Source organism: Nuphar pumila, chromosome 6 (assembly GCF_984573655.1).
Source record: "Nuphar pumila chromosome 6, dmNupPumi1.hap1.1, whole genome shotgun sequence".
NCBI lineage: Eukaryota > Viridiplantae > Streptophyta > Magnoliopsida > Nymphaeales > Nymphaeaceae > Nuphar > Nuphar pumila.
In genome coordinates, this window is record NC_143254.1 from 134,460,589 (window position 1) to 134,475,787 (window position 15,199).

At 39.2% G+C, this 15,199-nt stretch overlaps 1 protein-coding gene across 2 annotated transcripts in view; it reads right to left on the minus strand.

Annotated features, from left to right (window-relative positions):
- LOC149836361 (uncharacterized) overlaps positions 1-15,199 on the minus strand; it is a 204,503-nt gene that overhangs the window by 65,092 nt on the left and 124,212 nt on the right. The gene's annotated exons all lie outside the window — the stretch shown is intronic.

Sequence of the window (15,199 nt, forward strand, 5' to 3'; positions counted from 1 at the left end):
TTTATCCGTCATTTTTATCCTGAAAACACAAAAAAAAATACATTATAATTTTCAAATCAATTCGAAAACACAGGGAGAAGGGGGGGCTCAGCCCCTCCCCTGCCAACCCAACAAGAGAGCGAGAGCGAGGGGGGCTCGGCCCCTCCCCTGTCGACCCAAAAAAAAAACAGATGGGAGAGGGCCCCCCTGTCAACCCAAAGAAAAAAAACAGATGGGGCTCAGCCCCTCCCCTGTCGACCCAAAAAAAAAAACAGATGGGGGAGGGGCTCGGCCCCTCCCCTATCGACCCAAATAAAAAAACAAACAGATGGGGGAGGGGCTCGGCCCCTCCCCTATCGACCCAAAGAAAAAAACAGATGGGGGAGGGGCTCGACCCCTCCCTTGTCGACCCAAAGAAAAAAGCATATGGGGGAGGGGCTCGGCCCCTTCCCTGTCGACCCAAAAAAAAAAAAAAACAGATGGGGGAGGGGCTCGACCCCTCCCCTGTCGACCCAAAGAAAAAAACATATGGGGGAGGGGCTCGGCCCCTCCCCTGTCGACCCCCAAAAAAAAACAGATGGGGGAGGGGCTCGGCCCCTCCCCTGTCGACCAAAAAAAAAACAGATGGGGGAGGGGCTCGGCCCCTCCCTGTCGACCCAAAGAAAAAAACATATGGGGGAGGGGCTCGGCCCCTCCCCTGTCGACCCAAAGAAAAAAAAACAGATGGGGGAGGGGCTCGGCCCCTCTCCTGTCGACCCAAAAACGAAAAACATAAAGGGGAGGGGCTCGGCCCCTCCCCTGTCGACCCAAAAAAGATAAACATAAAAGGGAGGGGCTCGGCCCCTCCCCTGTCGACCCAATCGACCCAAAAAAAGAGGTAGATGGGGGAGGGGCTCGGCCCCTCCTGTGCCGAAAAACGAGGGAGCAGGGGAGGCTCAACCCCTCCCCTACCGACCCAACAAGAGACCGAGAGGGTGGGGTGCTCGGCCTCTCCCCAGCCGACCCAAGAAGAGAGTGAGAGACATACCTGCGAAAGGAGAGGAGGAGTCTGGGAGGCGGAGCTGGGGCGGCGATGGGAGAGCTCGAGCTCAGGGGGAGAGAGAGGAGAGATTAGGGCAAAAAAATTTTTTTGCCCTAATCCTCCTCCTTTTCATCGATGGGAATTTTTTTTCGCCCAAAAATGTGGACAAAAATGACCCTGGGTGCGTTGACCGCACCCAGGGTCGTGTTGACCGCACCCGGTGCCGCACCCGCACGCGATCCCGCGTCGCGTCGACGCGGGTGCGGCATCTGTTTTGCCGAGTCCCTGTGACATAGGCATGCACCCACTTCAGTTCATATGGCGGCCGTAATGAGAATTGTGCGATACGTCAAAAATACTATCTCCAAGGGACTCTTCTTATCATCTTCCTCATCTCTTGAGTTAACTGCTTTTACTGATGCTGACTGGGAAGGAAATCCCAATGATCGTATCTCAACTACTGGTCTTTGCATTTTTTTAGGTGAATCTCTCATTTCGTGGAGATGCAAGAAACAGCAGAAGCTTTCACTATCATCCACTGAACCTGAGTATTGGGCCATGGCAATGACAACTATGGAAATCGTATGGCTAAGAAGTCTCCTTGGTGACATGGGCGTCCTCATTTCCTCTCCCACCAAGCTCTGTTGTGATAACAAAAGCACGATATATATTGCAAGCAATCATACTTTTCACGAGCGGACCAAACATATCGAAATGGATTGCCATTATGTTCGAGACGAATATCTCAGAGGAACTATCACATTGTCATATGTTACTTCAGAATATCAATTGGCTGACTTCTACACCAAAGCGCTCCCAACTCCACGATTTATGTTTCTTCTTAGCAAACTTTTGGTCTTCTCCCCGTAAAGTTTGAGGAGGCATGTTAAATTATGTATATATAAATATATATATACATATACTTATATATATATATATATACATATATATATATATATATAAGTATATATATGTATATATACATAATATATTTCTTTTTCTTTTTCTGTACAACCAAAAACCCGATAGGGGTGTTTTGGTAAATCACCATGTACTTTTTCCTTTTTGCATTTTTCTTTTTTTCTTTCTTTTTCCCCTTTTTCTTTTTCTTTTTTTATTTCTTAGTTTTACTTTTGAAGGACCATAAGGGGCCCCACCTATCTAGTCGTTGGGGCCCCAACGATCATATTTATGACCGTTGGGGCTCCCAACAACTAGAAGGGAGCCCCCTTTATGGTCCCCCTTTAGGCTCTCCTCCTCTATAAATAGAGGAGGCTTACACTTGTAAAGGTATTAGGTTTTCACCCTCCTCTTTCTTTCTTCAATAATATTCAACTTATGACTTTAAGTCATTTTCTACTTTCGTGAGTTTTGTGTATACACTTTTAGTGTTCGTGTTCTTAACTCTTGTGGTCACTCTTAAAGAGTGCTTTTGCTCTATTGGTGCTTCCGCCCCTCTTCATTACAATAGAAATCTAAGTAAGAGTTGTGATAATGAGAATTTGGAGAAGTATATGATAGCAAAGAAGGAAGCTAAACAAGTAGTTCGAAACGAGAGGGATAAGGTATATAAGGAAATTTATGACAAGTTGGATACCAAAGAGGGCGAGAAGGATATTTATAGGCTTGCAAAGATGAGAGCTAGGAAATCGAGGGATCTAGGTATGGTTAGACGTACCAAAGATGAAACGCAAAGGGTTTTAGTCAAAGATGAGGAGATTAGGGAGAGATGGAAAGATTATTTTGATAAGCTATTTAATGGAAGTCATGCTCAGGATCTTGGAGACTTCTCTATTCCTTTTCATGAGATGAATCGTGACTTCATGCGCAAGATTCAAAAGAAAGAAATTGCAGAGGCTTTAAAGAAAATGAAATCAAGAAGGGCAGTTGGCCCAGATAGTATACCTATCGAGGCTTGGAAATGCTTGGGAGAGAAAGTTTTAGAATGGTTGACAAATCTTTTTAACAAGATTTGGCGGACAAATAAGATGCCTAATAAGTGAAGGAAGAGTACTTTGGTGCCTCTATATAAGAATAAGGGTGATATACAAGATTGCACAAACTATCGTGGTATAAAACTCATGAGTCATACTATGAAACTTTGGGAGAAGGTGATTGAGTCTAGGTTGAGGAAGGTTGTCATGATATCGGAGAATCAATTTGGTTTTATGCCTGGAAGATCAACTATGGAAGCTATACATCTTCTTAGACAACTTATTGAGAGAAATAGAGAGAGGAACAAAGATTTGCATATGGTTTTTATTGATTTGGAGAAGGCATACGATAGAGTACCTAGGGACGTTCTTTGGTAGACAACGATGAAGAAAGGTGTTTCTCTCAAGTACATTAGTATAATTAAAGATATGTATGAAGGAGTAGTAACCAATGTCCGCACTTGTGAAGGGGTGACAACCATTTTTCCTATAACGGTTGGGTTACATCAAGGATATGCTTTAAGCCCTTTCCTATTTGCTATAGTGATGGATGAGCTTACGAAATCAATTCAAGAAAATGTGTTGTGATGTATGTTGTTTGCTGATGATATTGTTTTGATTGATGAGTCTAGAGCTGGGGTTAATGCTAAGTTAGAATTATGGAGACAGACATTGGAAGCAAGAGGTTTTAAGTTGAGTAAGAGTAAAACAGAATATATGGAATGTCGGTTTAGTAAGCAACGAAGTAGTGATGAGAGTGTAGTGAAGCTTGGTGAGCAAGAAATATCGGTAGATGATTGAAATATTTGGGATCTATCATTCAAAAGTATGAAGAAATTGATGGAGATGTAAATCATAGGATAAAGGTTGGGTGGATGAAATATAAAAGTGCAACTGGAGTGTTGTGCGATCGTAGAATGCCATTGCAGTTGAAGGGAAAGTTCGGAATGTTGGGCTGCCAAGAGACATCATATTAAAAAAATGAGTGTAGCTGAGATGCGTATGCTTAGATGGATGTGTGGAAATACAATAAAAGATAAGATTCGAAACGAGGAGATACGTAAGAAGGTAGGCGTTGCACCCATTGAAAATAAGATGAGAGAGAATCATTTACGGTGGTTTGGACATGATCGGCGAAGGCCTAATGATGCTCCAGTTAAAAGAATGGAGAAATGGGAAAATATATTAGTTAAAAGAGGTTGGGGTAGGCCTAGGAAGACATGGATGGAGATGATAGGAAAGGATATGAATGCTTTGAACCTCACTGAGGACATGGCATTGGATAGAAATGATTGGAGGAGAAGGATTCATGTGGAAGACCCAGAATGATTTTCTTTTTTGGTTCATATCGCCGACCCCAATTGTTTTGGGATGAAGGCGTAGTTGTTGTTGTTGTTGTGTTGTTGATATGATTGCGTTGTTGTAACGAGATCAATCGTAAAGGGGTACTCTTAATGTAAAATTTACTCATAAATTCATCACCTGAATGAGTGGGAGCGATTCAAGGAAGAGCAGTCGAAGAAGGGTGGTAATGGCAATGGTGAGGTTTGGAAGAACCCACCTGCGGGCAACAAGACGCATAGGGCACAAAGCAATAAGCAGAAGACCCAGCAGGGGAACCACCATGGTCGTCCTCAGCAGAGGCAGTAGCAGGGGAAGGCAGAACATGTATGTAAGAGATGTAACAAGAGTCATCCAGATGGTTTTTGTCCTCTCTTGCCCCATAATTCCCGAACAAGCATGTAGCTCAGAGCAGCCAACAACAGAGACCTCAGCAGCAGTAGGCGTAGAGGAAGACGAATGGGCGGTTGTACGCTGCTATAGCCAAGGAGCAGAATGATCAGCCTGACCTGATCGAAGGTATTATCGTAGTCGTTGACCATCTTGATCGTGTCATAATTGATTTGGGGGCAACCTATTCTTTTATATCCTCTTCTTTTGCTGGATTACTCGACATTGCACCATCTAGCTTAGAGAATACAATAGATGTTATGTCTTCAATGGGCGTGAACAATACACAAGTCAATCAATGGCAAATACAAAAGATCACAAAAGCCACATATGGGCATACACAAAAGAACACAAACATAAAAAATAAATAGATCATTTATTGAGTTAGAATGCTTAGAAAAGCATTAACAAAAATAGGGACAAGAGGTCCCTTTATATACAACTCAAAAGGGGCAAAGGGAGCCCCATATAGTCGTTGACCAAAAAGCCCTTACTACAAAAGCAAATGGCAAAAATAAAGAAAACATAAAAAGTCAGATTTGTCCCTAATGGACAGTCCACAATCCTTACTACAAATGTAAAAAATGACCAAAGCAAGGTGAAACCATATGTGCTATGGGCTTATTTTGCTGTGTGACCGATATTGAGGTTCTTCTCCTGGCTACGGTTTTAGGGAGAATCTGTCACTTTGCCTAGGAGTGGTGTGTTAGACACAACTGTTGTTTTGGTATGCCAAGAAAAATGACACTTGTGGATGGGTGGTCCCAGGTGTCCCCGACATTAGATAAGTGGTCTAATATTTCAAAGGTTGTTTCGGTCGAGGACTAAGTTTGAAACCCAGTAATAAAACACAAATTATGTGCTAAGCTACCCTGAAAACCTAACTTGACCTCGGAGATTTTACCCGTTTGGTGTATCCGCGGGCAATGGTAAATAAAAAAAGAACTTAAATTGTATGCATTTAATAGGGCATGCATATAAAAAGAAAAAGTTTAAGGAAAGATAATAAAGTGTTCATGCATTGCACATAAATCATGCATATTCCTGCTATGCATTAAATCATGCATATTTACTTATTCTCTTAATTGTTAAATGTTGGTGAATGTATAATCGGTTTCCTATGTTAAATGTCTTGCTTACTTAAATTGTGATCCCTTTTATTGATTAATGTTCTTTCATGCTTAATAAATGTTTTATGTTGCATGAATGCTTACTTGAATTATGTAATTGTCATAATTGCATTTGTCTGAATTATTGCATGAAATCTTATCTGTATTTTTTATGCTCATTTATTTCATTATAGAGATTCATACGCAGAATTCTTTGGATTTCTGACACACTCTTTTTAAGGTTTTCGCAGCCGCAGAAGATCAGTGAAATGACTAGCTTCTGGTAGAGTTACGAGTGTCAAACTTTTGTTGGACAATTCATAGAGGGGCATCGTTACTCAATCTTTTTCTTTATTTACTTTTATGTCATTAAAATAACTATGATATGTCTTTTGCAATTATTGTTAGATACTCTTTCCTTCATGATTAATAGATAATGAGTTGTTATGGGTTGAAATGATAAGTGTAAGCTCTATTGTGGTTCGTTGTTTTATCCAATTGGGAATGGAACTGTAAAGGCCTCGAATTTCTGAGAAGACTTCTGTAATGGTTTTAAAAAAAACGCATTTTCAAAGGGTATGAGTTGGGGTCGTTACAATAAATGCTTAATTGAATGATGTAATTGTCATAACTGTATTCCTCTGAATTATTGCATAGAATCTTATCTGTGTTCTTTATGCTAATTTATTTCATTAGAGGAATTTGTACGCAGAATTCTTCGAATTTCTGACACCCTCTATTTGTGGTTTTTCACAGCCGCAGGTGACTAGTGAAGCGACTAGCTTCTGAGAGAGCTACGGGTGTTACGTTTTTACTAGACAGTTCACCGAGGGATAGTGAGGCTCAGTCTTCTTTATTTTTCTTTTACTTTTGATTCTCTATGCATTCTGAATTTCATTTATGCAATTATCTCGAGACTTATCGCTTATTATTCAATAAAGGTTTGGTTCGGTATGGATGATAATTGTAAGTTTTATTGTGATTAGTTGTTTTATCCAATTGGGAGTGGAACTGTAAAGACCCCGGGTTTCTGGGAGGATTTCCGCAATAGTTTAAAAAAAAAATCCGCATTTTCAAGCGATATGAGTTGGGGTCGTTACAACTTTCTAGTCATTAAATGGAAGCAATTGTCCCTGTCGTCGTAAAATAAGAGCACCTAGCTCTGCCCATTCACAAGGACTCGATTAAACATCACATATCAGCAGATGTGGTAATCATCATTGGTACTCAAGATATTGGGCCTGGAGAGGTAGATAGATAGAACTACTAGTTGCCCGATCAGGACAACACTTTATTGCGAGCCAAAAACAAAAAATCTCATGCAAGAGATCTGGTTCCAGACACACGAGGGAATGAAGACAAAGTCGAGCCATGGATGTGACTCTTAACATCGAGACTGTGTTGGCTGCTGCTGAAGAAGACAAGAATTGACTCACTTTCCTGCTTGGAAAGAAAATACGTCAAAGAATAGTGAAGGGGGTGCATCAAACCTTCCAAATGCCTCAACCAGACCACCAGTTACACAAGGATTTCCCAATTATATGCCCACTGTGTAATTCCCTATTTCCGTTAAGTAAACTAGTTCACCATCCACCACCATTTGTGAAAAAGAGTTGTCCATTTTTCCAATTCTTATAATGCCCAGAACCCCCAAAATTAGTGGCATGGCGACCATCTCTCATGATACTAAACTACTAGCTCATGTATTCCTATTAACTTTCCAGCAGAAAGCACTTCAATCTGTCTTCTTTGGTATGTAAAAAATGGGCATAAGGTAAGAAGACACACTTTGCAAACACGTTTTATAAGGGGGACATTGTCTGTCATCATCTGGCCATTGAGATACACCTAACTAATTTATTGGTACATTATCTATATTACATCCACAGACGATTTCCAGTTTTAATCTAGGATGAAACAATATGCCATATCAGCATCCATCAATTACATGGCATCACCACCATCTACCATTGCTACCAGTGGACCACCTAAGGGTGCTTCCTGACATCATTGTCATTAGCCTGTTGATTGTTACAAGGGAACAGTGATGAATACCATGCTATATTAGTGATCGATCAAGATACGTACGGTATAGCATCTGATCTGAGTTCTTTTTGTTTCCACCCTTGTTTCCATGAATAAAAAATTAACAGGCCAAATTTCACCTAATTGATGCCTAGTCATGAAACTACAACAAATACTTCATGATCAACCAACTAAACCTCATTTGAGTTGGAGTAGCTTCCTCAGAGACAAAGGATATCATCTGCAAGTGACAGCAAGTCATAGGTGAACTACCAATAAACTTCAAACCATAGAGGAACCATGTTGAGACAACCCTCTTCATGTGTGTACATGTAAGAGAGAGAGAGAGAGAGACTTGTAGTTGAAATTTGAATAGTAGAGGTGACAATCAACAACCTTGCCTCAAACCCCAGGTAGTGAGAACGATTAGCCTACAATGTGTGTTGATATTGAAAGAAATTGAGGCTATTGAACTCAGCTGCTTGATCCACCCTATCCATCCAGTCCTAGAGCCCCTTCATTCCAACTAATCAAATTGAATGCCTCTTGTAGGTCCACCTTCAGTATGAATATTGGCATCTTTTTTGCATAAGTTGGTTGGATTGCTTCATTAGCAATCACCCTATGATTATGGGTCTGCCTCCCAAATATGAACACACATTCAGTGGCAAAATTAGATCCTTCATCACCTCCATTATAAACAATGTTTTGCCACAAATGAACACACGTCGAAAATTAAATCCTTCATCACCAACCCTTAAACTTAAACAATGCCTTCACCACAAAGTTATATAAAGTTTACATGAGTGAGATAGGTCTACGACTCTAAAATGAGATATGCCCTCTGCCTTCAACTTCATTGGAATAAGGATCAAGAAAGATTTGTTAATCTCCAACAGTCTCCTATTTCATGAAAATATTCCATAAACTGCAAAAGCTTTCCTTTACAATCCTGCCAAAATCATCTCAAAAAATATTTCTGGCCAAAAAGCATACTTATTTCTTAATCTCTTCTGAAAGATTGGAAAAGAAAGGCCATCAATGAGGACCCCTTCTATGTGAATTTGAATAAATCTCACTTAAAAATAATGTGTGAATGATATAAGAATGATGTTCCCTTAAGTAGACCTTTTATTGGTGCCATCCCTGAACTTCCTTTGATGTACTAAGACATGATTATATCATTTGTTCCTCCAAGCATCCATCTTAACATATAAATCACAATGACATCTCTCTTCTTCTTACCCTTTTTTATGGCCAATACATTGACAACAAATATTGCAAGTTTAATTGCAATATCATGTAATAAACATTAAAACCCCACTGAAGCATAACGAGCCAGTAGCTCATCTCCATTTCATCCAACAACTATCCTACTAATGATAATCATAAAATACAGGATCTTGTAGTTTATTATGAAATACAGTATTCAAACTCGAATTGATTAAGAAGATGGGATTCAAAATGAACCCTAGGATCCTAGTGAGGAGTCTTCAGAGCCCCTAAACATAGATACAAGATAAAACTAGATTAGGATTTCAATAAGGATACTAAAGAAGAAAAATAATAAAGTGGTTCATATATGTCACTACATCATAAAGTTCAGTCCAATAAAAGGAAACTTTTGAGAGGCAACATTTTCATATTTAAATACTTCAAAAAACAATAGCATCAAACCTGAAAGAATTGGGGTTGTGTGCCATAAACAACAAAACTGATTACAAAGTTCTAATATTGGCTTCAGCCTTCACATGTATATTTTGGATAATTCCCATATACATGTCTGATATGCTAAGTCCCACGGACTCGGCTAGGGAGGTGCCGCACCCGAGTCGACACGCCCCGACACGGGTGCAGCTTCGGACTCGGCCTGGACTCTGTCAACACTGAGTCGGACTCGGTCAACGAGTCGAGTCCGAGTCCGTCCACATTTTGGACTCGGTCAACTTTGACCGAGTCCAAAAATGTCCATTTGTCCCTAAAAAAACAATTTTTTATATTTTTATTTAAAAAAATATATATATAAAAAGAGTCACAGTGCACAGTCACAATGCACAGTGCATAGTGCTGTGCACAGTGGACTGTGTTGCAGTCACAGACTGTGTTGTGTCTGCACTTTTTTAAAGTAAAAAATAATAATAATAACTGTGACTGTGCACAATCACAGACACAATCACAGACTATGTTGTGTATGTGCACTTTTTAAAAAAATAATATATATATATATATATATATATATATAGCCGAGTCCCCGTGTCCAAATGTAATACCCACAATTTTTATCAGATAAATAAATTTAGATTTTTAAGTCATTAAGGTGATACACGAATATTTTATTGTTTTAATTATTTATTCGTAATTGGATCTTGGATGACCTATTTGGATCTTCATTGTTGGATCCCAAATATCCTGTTTAGAACTCCGATATTCCATTCGGATCTTAGATATCGGACCACGAACCTTAAATTGAATATTTAATGATAGATTTTGGTCAAAGGGATTGGATCCTTGAAGTTTAAATCAAAATTTTAATGGTAAAATTTCTATATTGGGTCTACAACACTTTAGTGGGATTAGTATTGCCTAGGCGATGTTCGGATCCATAACATTTCATTTGGATCTTCGTCGGAACTTCAATATTAATCTGGATCCTTGTATGGAAACCGTAAGGATCAATGTATATTTAGTTGGATCCATAAGAACTCATTTGGATCCATAGTTCCAAATCATATAATTAAAACTTCAGATTCCTGGATCCAGATTTATTAAAAGGATCCATAAAGGAACCATATATATATATATAACTGTACAAATAGATATGTATGTATCATAAAATAAACATATCATGTGGATCTGTAATTGGATCTATTTGGGTCCGATCTTCGGATCCACTCCGGAGAGCTGACGTGGATCCATACTGCGTCTGGATCCAGGGTCGCGGACTCGGACCCGGGGCCATGCCTGTGTAAAGAGGTAAGTGAAAAACAAAAACAAAAAAAACGATAAATCGTGTTAGGGTTCATTTTGAACCCTAAACACGTTAAGTAAAGGATTCTGGGTGCGTAGCCGCCAAGCGAAGGGAGGAAGGTAACTGCTTCCTTCCGTTTCGGGCCATCCTCCTTAATTACTCCCCTCCCACACCTCTCTTCCATCTCTCTCGCTCCTCTCTACCTCCCACACCTCTCTTCCTCCCACTCGCCTCTTCTTTCTCCTCACTGTCTCACTGTCCCTCTCGACCCGAACTCGCCAGCAGGAGCAACCGATGCCGGCGATCTCCCTGACTGCGACAGCCACCTCCTCGTCGTCGGAACAGGTAGGTTTTCCTGTTTTCTTCTTCTTTTGGGTATTATGTGGGTCGAGTATGGGGAGCGGGGGCAGTGAATAGATTTACGAGTGCAGTAAATCCCAAATCTGACAAGAAATTTTGGGGATTTAGGGTTTAAGCTACCGAAATTCCAGAATCTCCGATTTGGGGATTTTGGAGTTTCAATAGTAAAGAGATAGAGTGTCTGGCATGGATTTAATTCTGGGGAAATCGAGTTGTTGTTCGGGATTTCACGGTGAGCCCCAAACCGAAACCCCAAATCGTTGATTTGGGGGTTTTGTAAGTCTGTCAAAGAAGAAAAAAAAAAGGGGAGTTTTCTATTCCTGCTGTAGGATTTCTGAAATTTTTCTTTTGGGTATTGACGGTGTTCGGTCATGTAGGGGTGGTCGGCAACACCTCCATCCATGGCATCTTCGAGGAGAAACGCTGGAACAGGTAGGATTTGCTGTGTGTTCCTTGTTTGGTATATCATAGTTCGAGCATGCTGTGTGGGTGGCCAAAATCCCTAACAGGAAAAAGAGGATTTCAGGTTTATGGTGCTGAAAATCCCAAATCGATTGAGTTGGGGATTTCGGATATCAGAAAGAGGGGTTCAATCGGGCTAATGCCTTCCATGTTGAGATTTTATGTGTAAATCAATAGTATGATAGATGTCACCATGTATTAAATCATTGCTAGGTTTAGATTAATCATGTGTTTTGGTATGTGGTAATCTGTGTTGAAACCCCAGTCCTTTGAATTTGATTGGGTATAATTGCATTGTACGTTTGATATCATTTTTCTGTTTAAATGTTGTTACCTGTGAGCATGACCAGTTTGTATCACTATATGCCTTGTAGATTCAACCTTTACATGCTCTAGCTTTGGATGCAGGTTAGCTCTACCATTTACTAATATGTATGCTTAACAGGGAAATTCGGTCATGGTATTGTCTTAGTTCTAATAGGGTAGGGGAGAGTGTTGCTATTAATATTAGGGGTTGAACTGGCATTGTTCTATACATAGTAACTTATACAGATTGCTCCTGACAGAAAAATCATTGGTTATTATATTATACTTTATGTTGTGAAAAAGAAGAAGAAGAAGAAGGGATTAGTCATTTGCATAGCTTGTCTGCGATATTCAAATATAGATATATATATTTATATATACCTCTGCATACTGAATTCTGCTAATAAAAGGGAATTTACTTTGGAATGATTACCAGTGGGACATATTGTGGTTATTCGTTGCTAATTAGTTCGATGTATAATTTGCTGCAATTCAGATGAACCATAGTGGTGCAATATTTCTACTTAAATGTCATTATAGCTCAGAATGTTGTTGCCTTTTTTTTGTGTAATTAAACCACAATAAGTTCTTTGATATATGTGTGCTAAGTGTGGCTCTGAAAATGTAGACTTATCTTAATTGTTGGTTCCTGTAAAATGGTCATACTAGCTAAACTATTATTGGATCTCAAAGGAGGATCAATGTTAATCTATGTTGTTGTTTCATCATAGGATTCTGAAAAATTTAGATTGACTAGCCCTGTATGTGATATCGGTGATCTCTGTTAAATGAAATCTTTAGGTTCACAACATCATGTGATAGGATTAGGAATCCACATGCTTATTTTATGGGATCGTTAAAATTGTTTGAAAACGGATTGAAACAATTGCTATTTCTGAATATACATACCTGGTAATCTGTTGTGGGAGAAATCTTGGAAGCAAGTATACATAGAATCTAGTTGGATTCATGTTAAGTTGAAATTTAAGTTAACATTTACATGCCTATTCAGTGGATATGCAAATTCCTATTTAGATGCTTATAGGTGGATTATACATAGAATCTAGTTGGATTCATGATAAGTTGAAATTTAAGTTAACATTTACATGTATATTCAGTTGATATGCAAATTCCAACTTAGATGCTTATAGGTGGATGCTCGGGTCCATATGAAGCTGCATATTAGTTAGATGCTCAATGCCTATGTAACGGCATAGTAAGTGTATGTTAAATTTCGTACAAAGTTGCATATCCAGTTAATATTCAATGCAAACTTAACTGCATATTAGGTTGTTATTCACTGTTACGTGAAACTGTATATTACACTAATGCTCAAATGCTTATTGAGTGGCATGGTAAAATGATATTCAATTTTATATACTAAGCTGCATAATTTAGCATGTTAAATTGCATATTTCTTAAAATAAGCAAAATGCCATTAAGTGTATATCATCTAGAAGGTTCAAATAACCATGAAGATGTTTATTTTCCAATGTTCATATGCTTGTTAAACTGTATATTTTTCTGAAATACTATTGCCTAACACTACATATTTGCTGAAAGTATCAAATGCCAACTAAGCTGTATATCTTGTGGAATGTTCAAATGAGAAGGTGTTTGGAAAAATGTATATAGTTGTATTACCAAATTTCTAAGATTACCCTGCATGCTCAATAAAGGACACCGACAATGTTTTTGCTTGTTGGCAGAGTTTTTAATACATGCCACCCTGTGTTGGGATGTCACAAGTCAAAACCTAATGGTACGTTGTGGCAATTTGCAATTGAAGAATAAATAAATAAATAATAATGATGAGGAATGATGATCTGGTAACCGAACCTATGGGTCGGTTTGTGGTGGGCATATGAATGTCAAGCCAGTGTATTGAGGGTCATGCATAGACCATCGAAGTTATGATGTGAATCCACATGAAAATGAAAATATAATATTGTTGTCCGACTGGTTTAAAGGCACCAGGGCATTCGTGCTTGACTGGTTTAAAGGCACCAGAGCACTTTGGGTGGGTTATGCAATCAATATGACAAAGGATTGGGACTGGTTTATACACCTTGGTAAAATGACTAAGGTTGGGAATTCTACTGCTATGATAGTAGAAGGAAGTTGGGGAAAAACCCCATACTTCGGGAACATAATTAAATGAAAAGATTAACCCACTCAGATTCGGGCTTACCTTGGAGAGGGTAAGTGGTACAAAACTCCGGGGACATGTGTTTAACTGTTTCGAGCTAAAGTGACTCGATGGTCCCCAGTCCTCGGAGTTGGGGGGACCCGGACTACCAATATGTCCTAGGTGGTAGATCTTTGTTCTTCTGCAGAAGTTAGGGATGCATCCTATTTTGGTTTTGGCCTTTGGGAGGTTCTCTCGGTCACTGACCGCTCCCATGGGATTTCAGTCTCAGTTAGAATGTTCGGGTTAATAAAACAACTTTGAATAATATACCCCCGAACGTTCTCTTCTGTGATGGTTGCCTCGGCCCGTGTGTACCCGCGGGATAAGAAAAGAAAAAACATCAATTAGAACAGTTAGGTATCACTGTGATGGAGTCATTAAAGAGACATTTGCATATTTTTCAGCATGTTTTATATTGTAATGATCTGAAATCCTGAAATGGGTCAATACGAGGTGATTGAACTATTACATGAAAGTTATGCATGTTATTGTTATTGCTGTTGCATCGCCTACCTCACTTGCTTATTCATGTTGCATACTATGCCTTACCTGTTCAGTTATTGTTATTACATAATTGTTTACCTGCTCATGTATATGACTGTTGATTATTGTTGTTGCTTTACGTGCTATTGTATATACTAAAGATTTACACTTGACACCCACATCACATACTAGACTCATGATGTACCTGCATTAAGAGTCATAGTTTTCCTACTTAGACGTGGTAGTCTAATTCCAATCAATTTACTATTTTTCAGGTAAAGACTAGGGTTTATGAGCGGCTGCGGGATGAGGCATCGGATTGAGATTTTTGGATTTATTGTTCCAGGGATGGTTGAGTTCATTTTATGTTTTTAAAACTCTGATGTCATTATTCCTTGATAAATGGAAGGAAATAAATGTGTTGGGTTTTCTCTCCACCGTAATGTCTCGAAATGCTTAATCCTATATTATTTCTTGTTTACGCTGTTATAAAAGAAAAAAAAAATCCTCTTAAATTTGGGTTAAAAATTTTGGGGCATTACACCAAAAATTTTAAAATTGCGCCGCACCCGCGTCGCACCCACACCCGCACCCATGTGACATAGCTGATATGTCTTTCATTAATGTCAA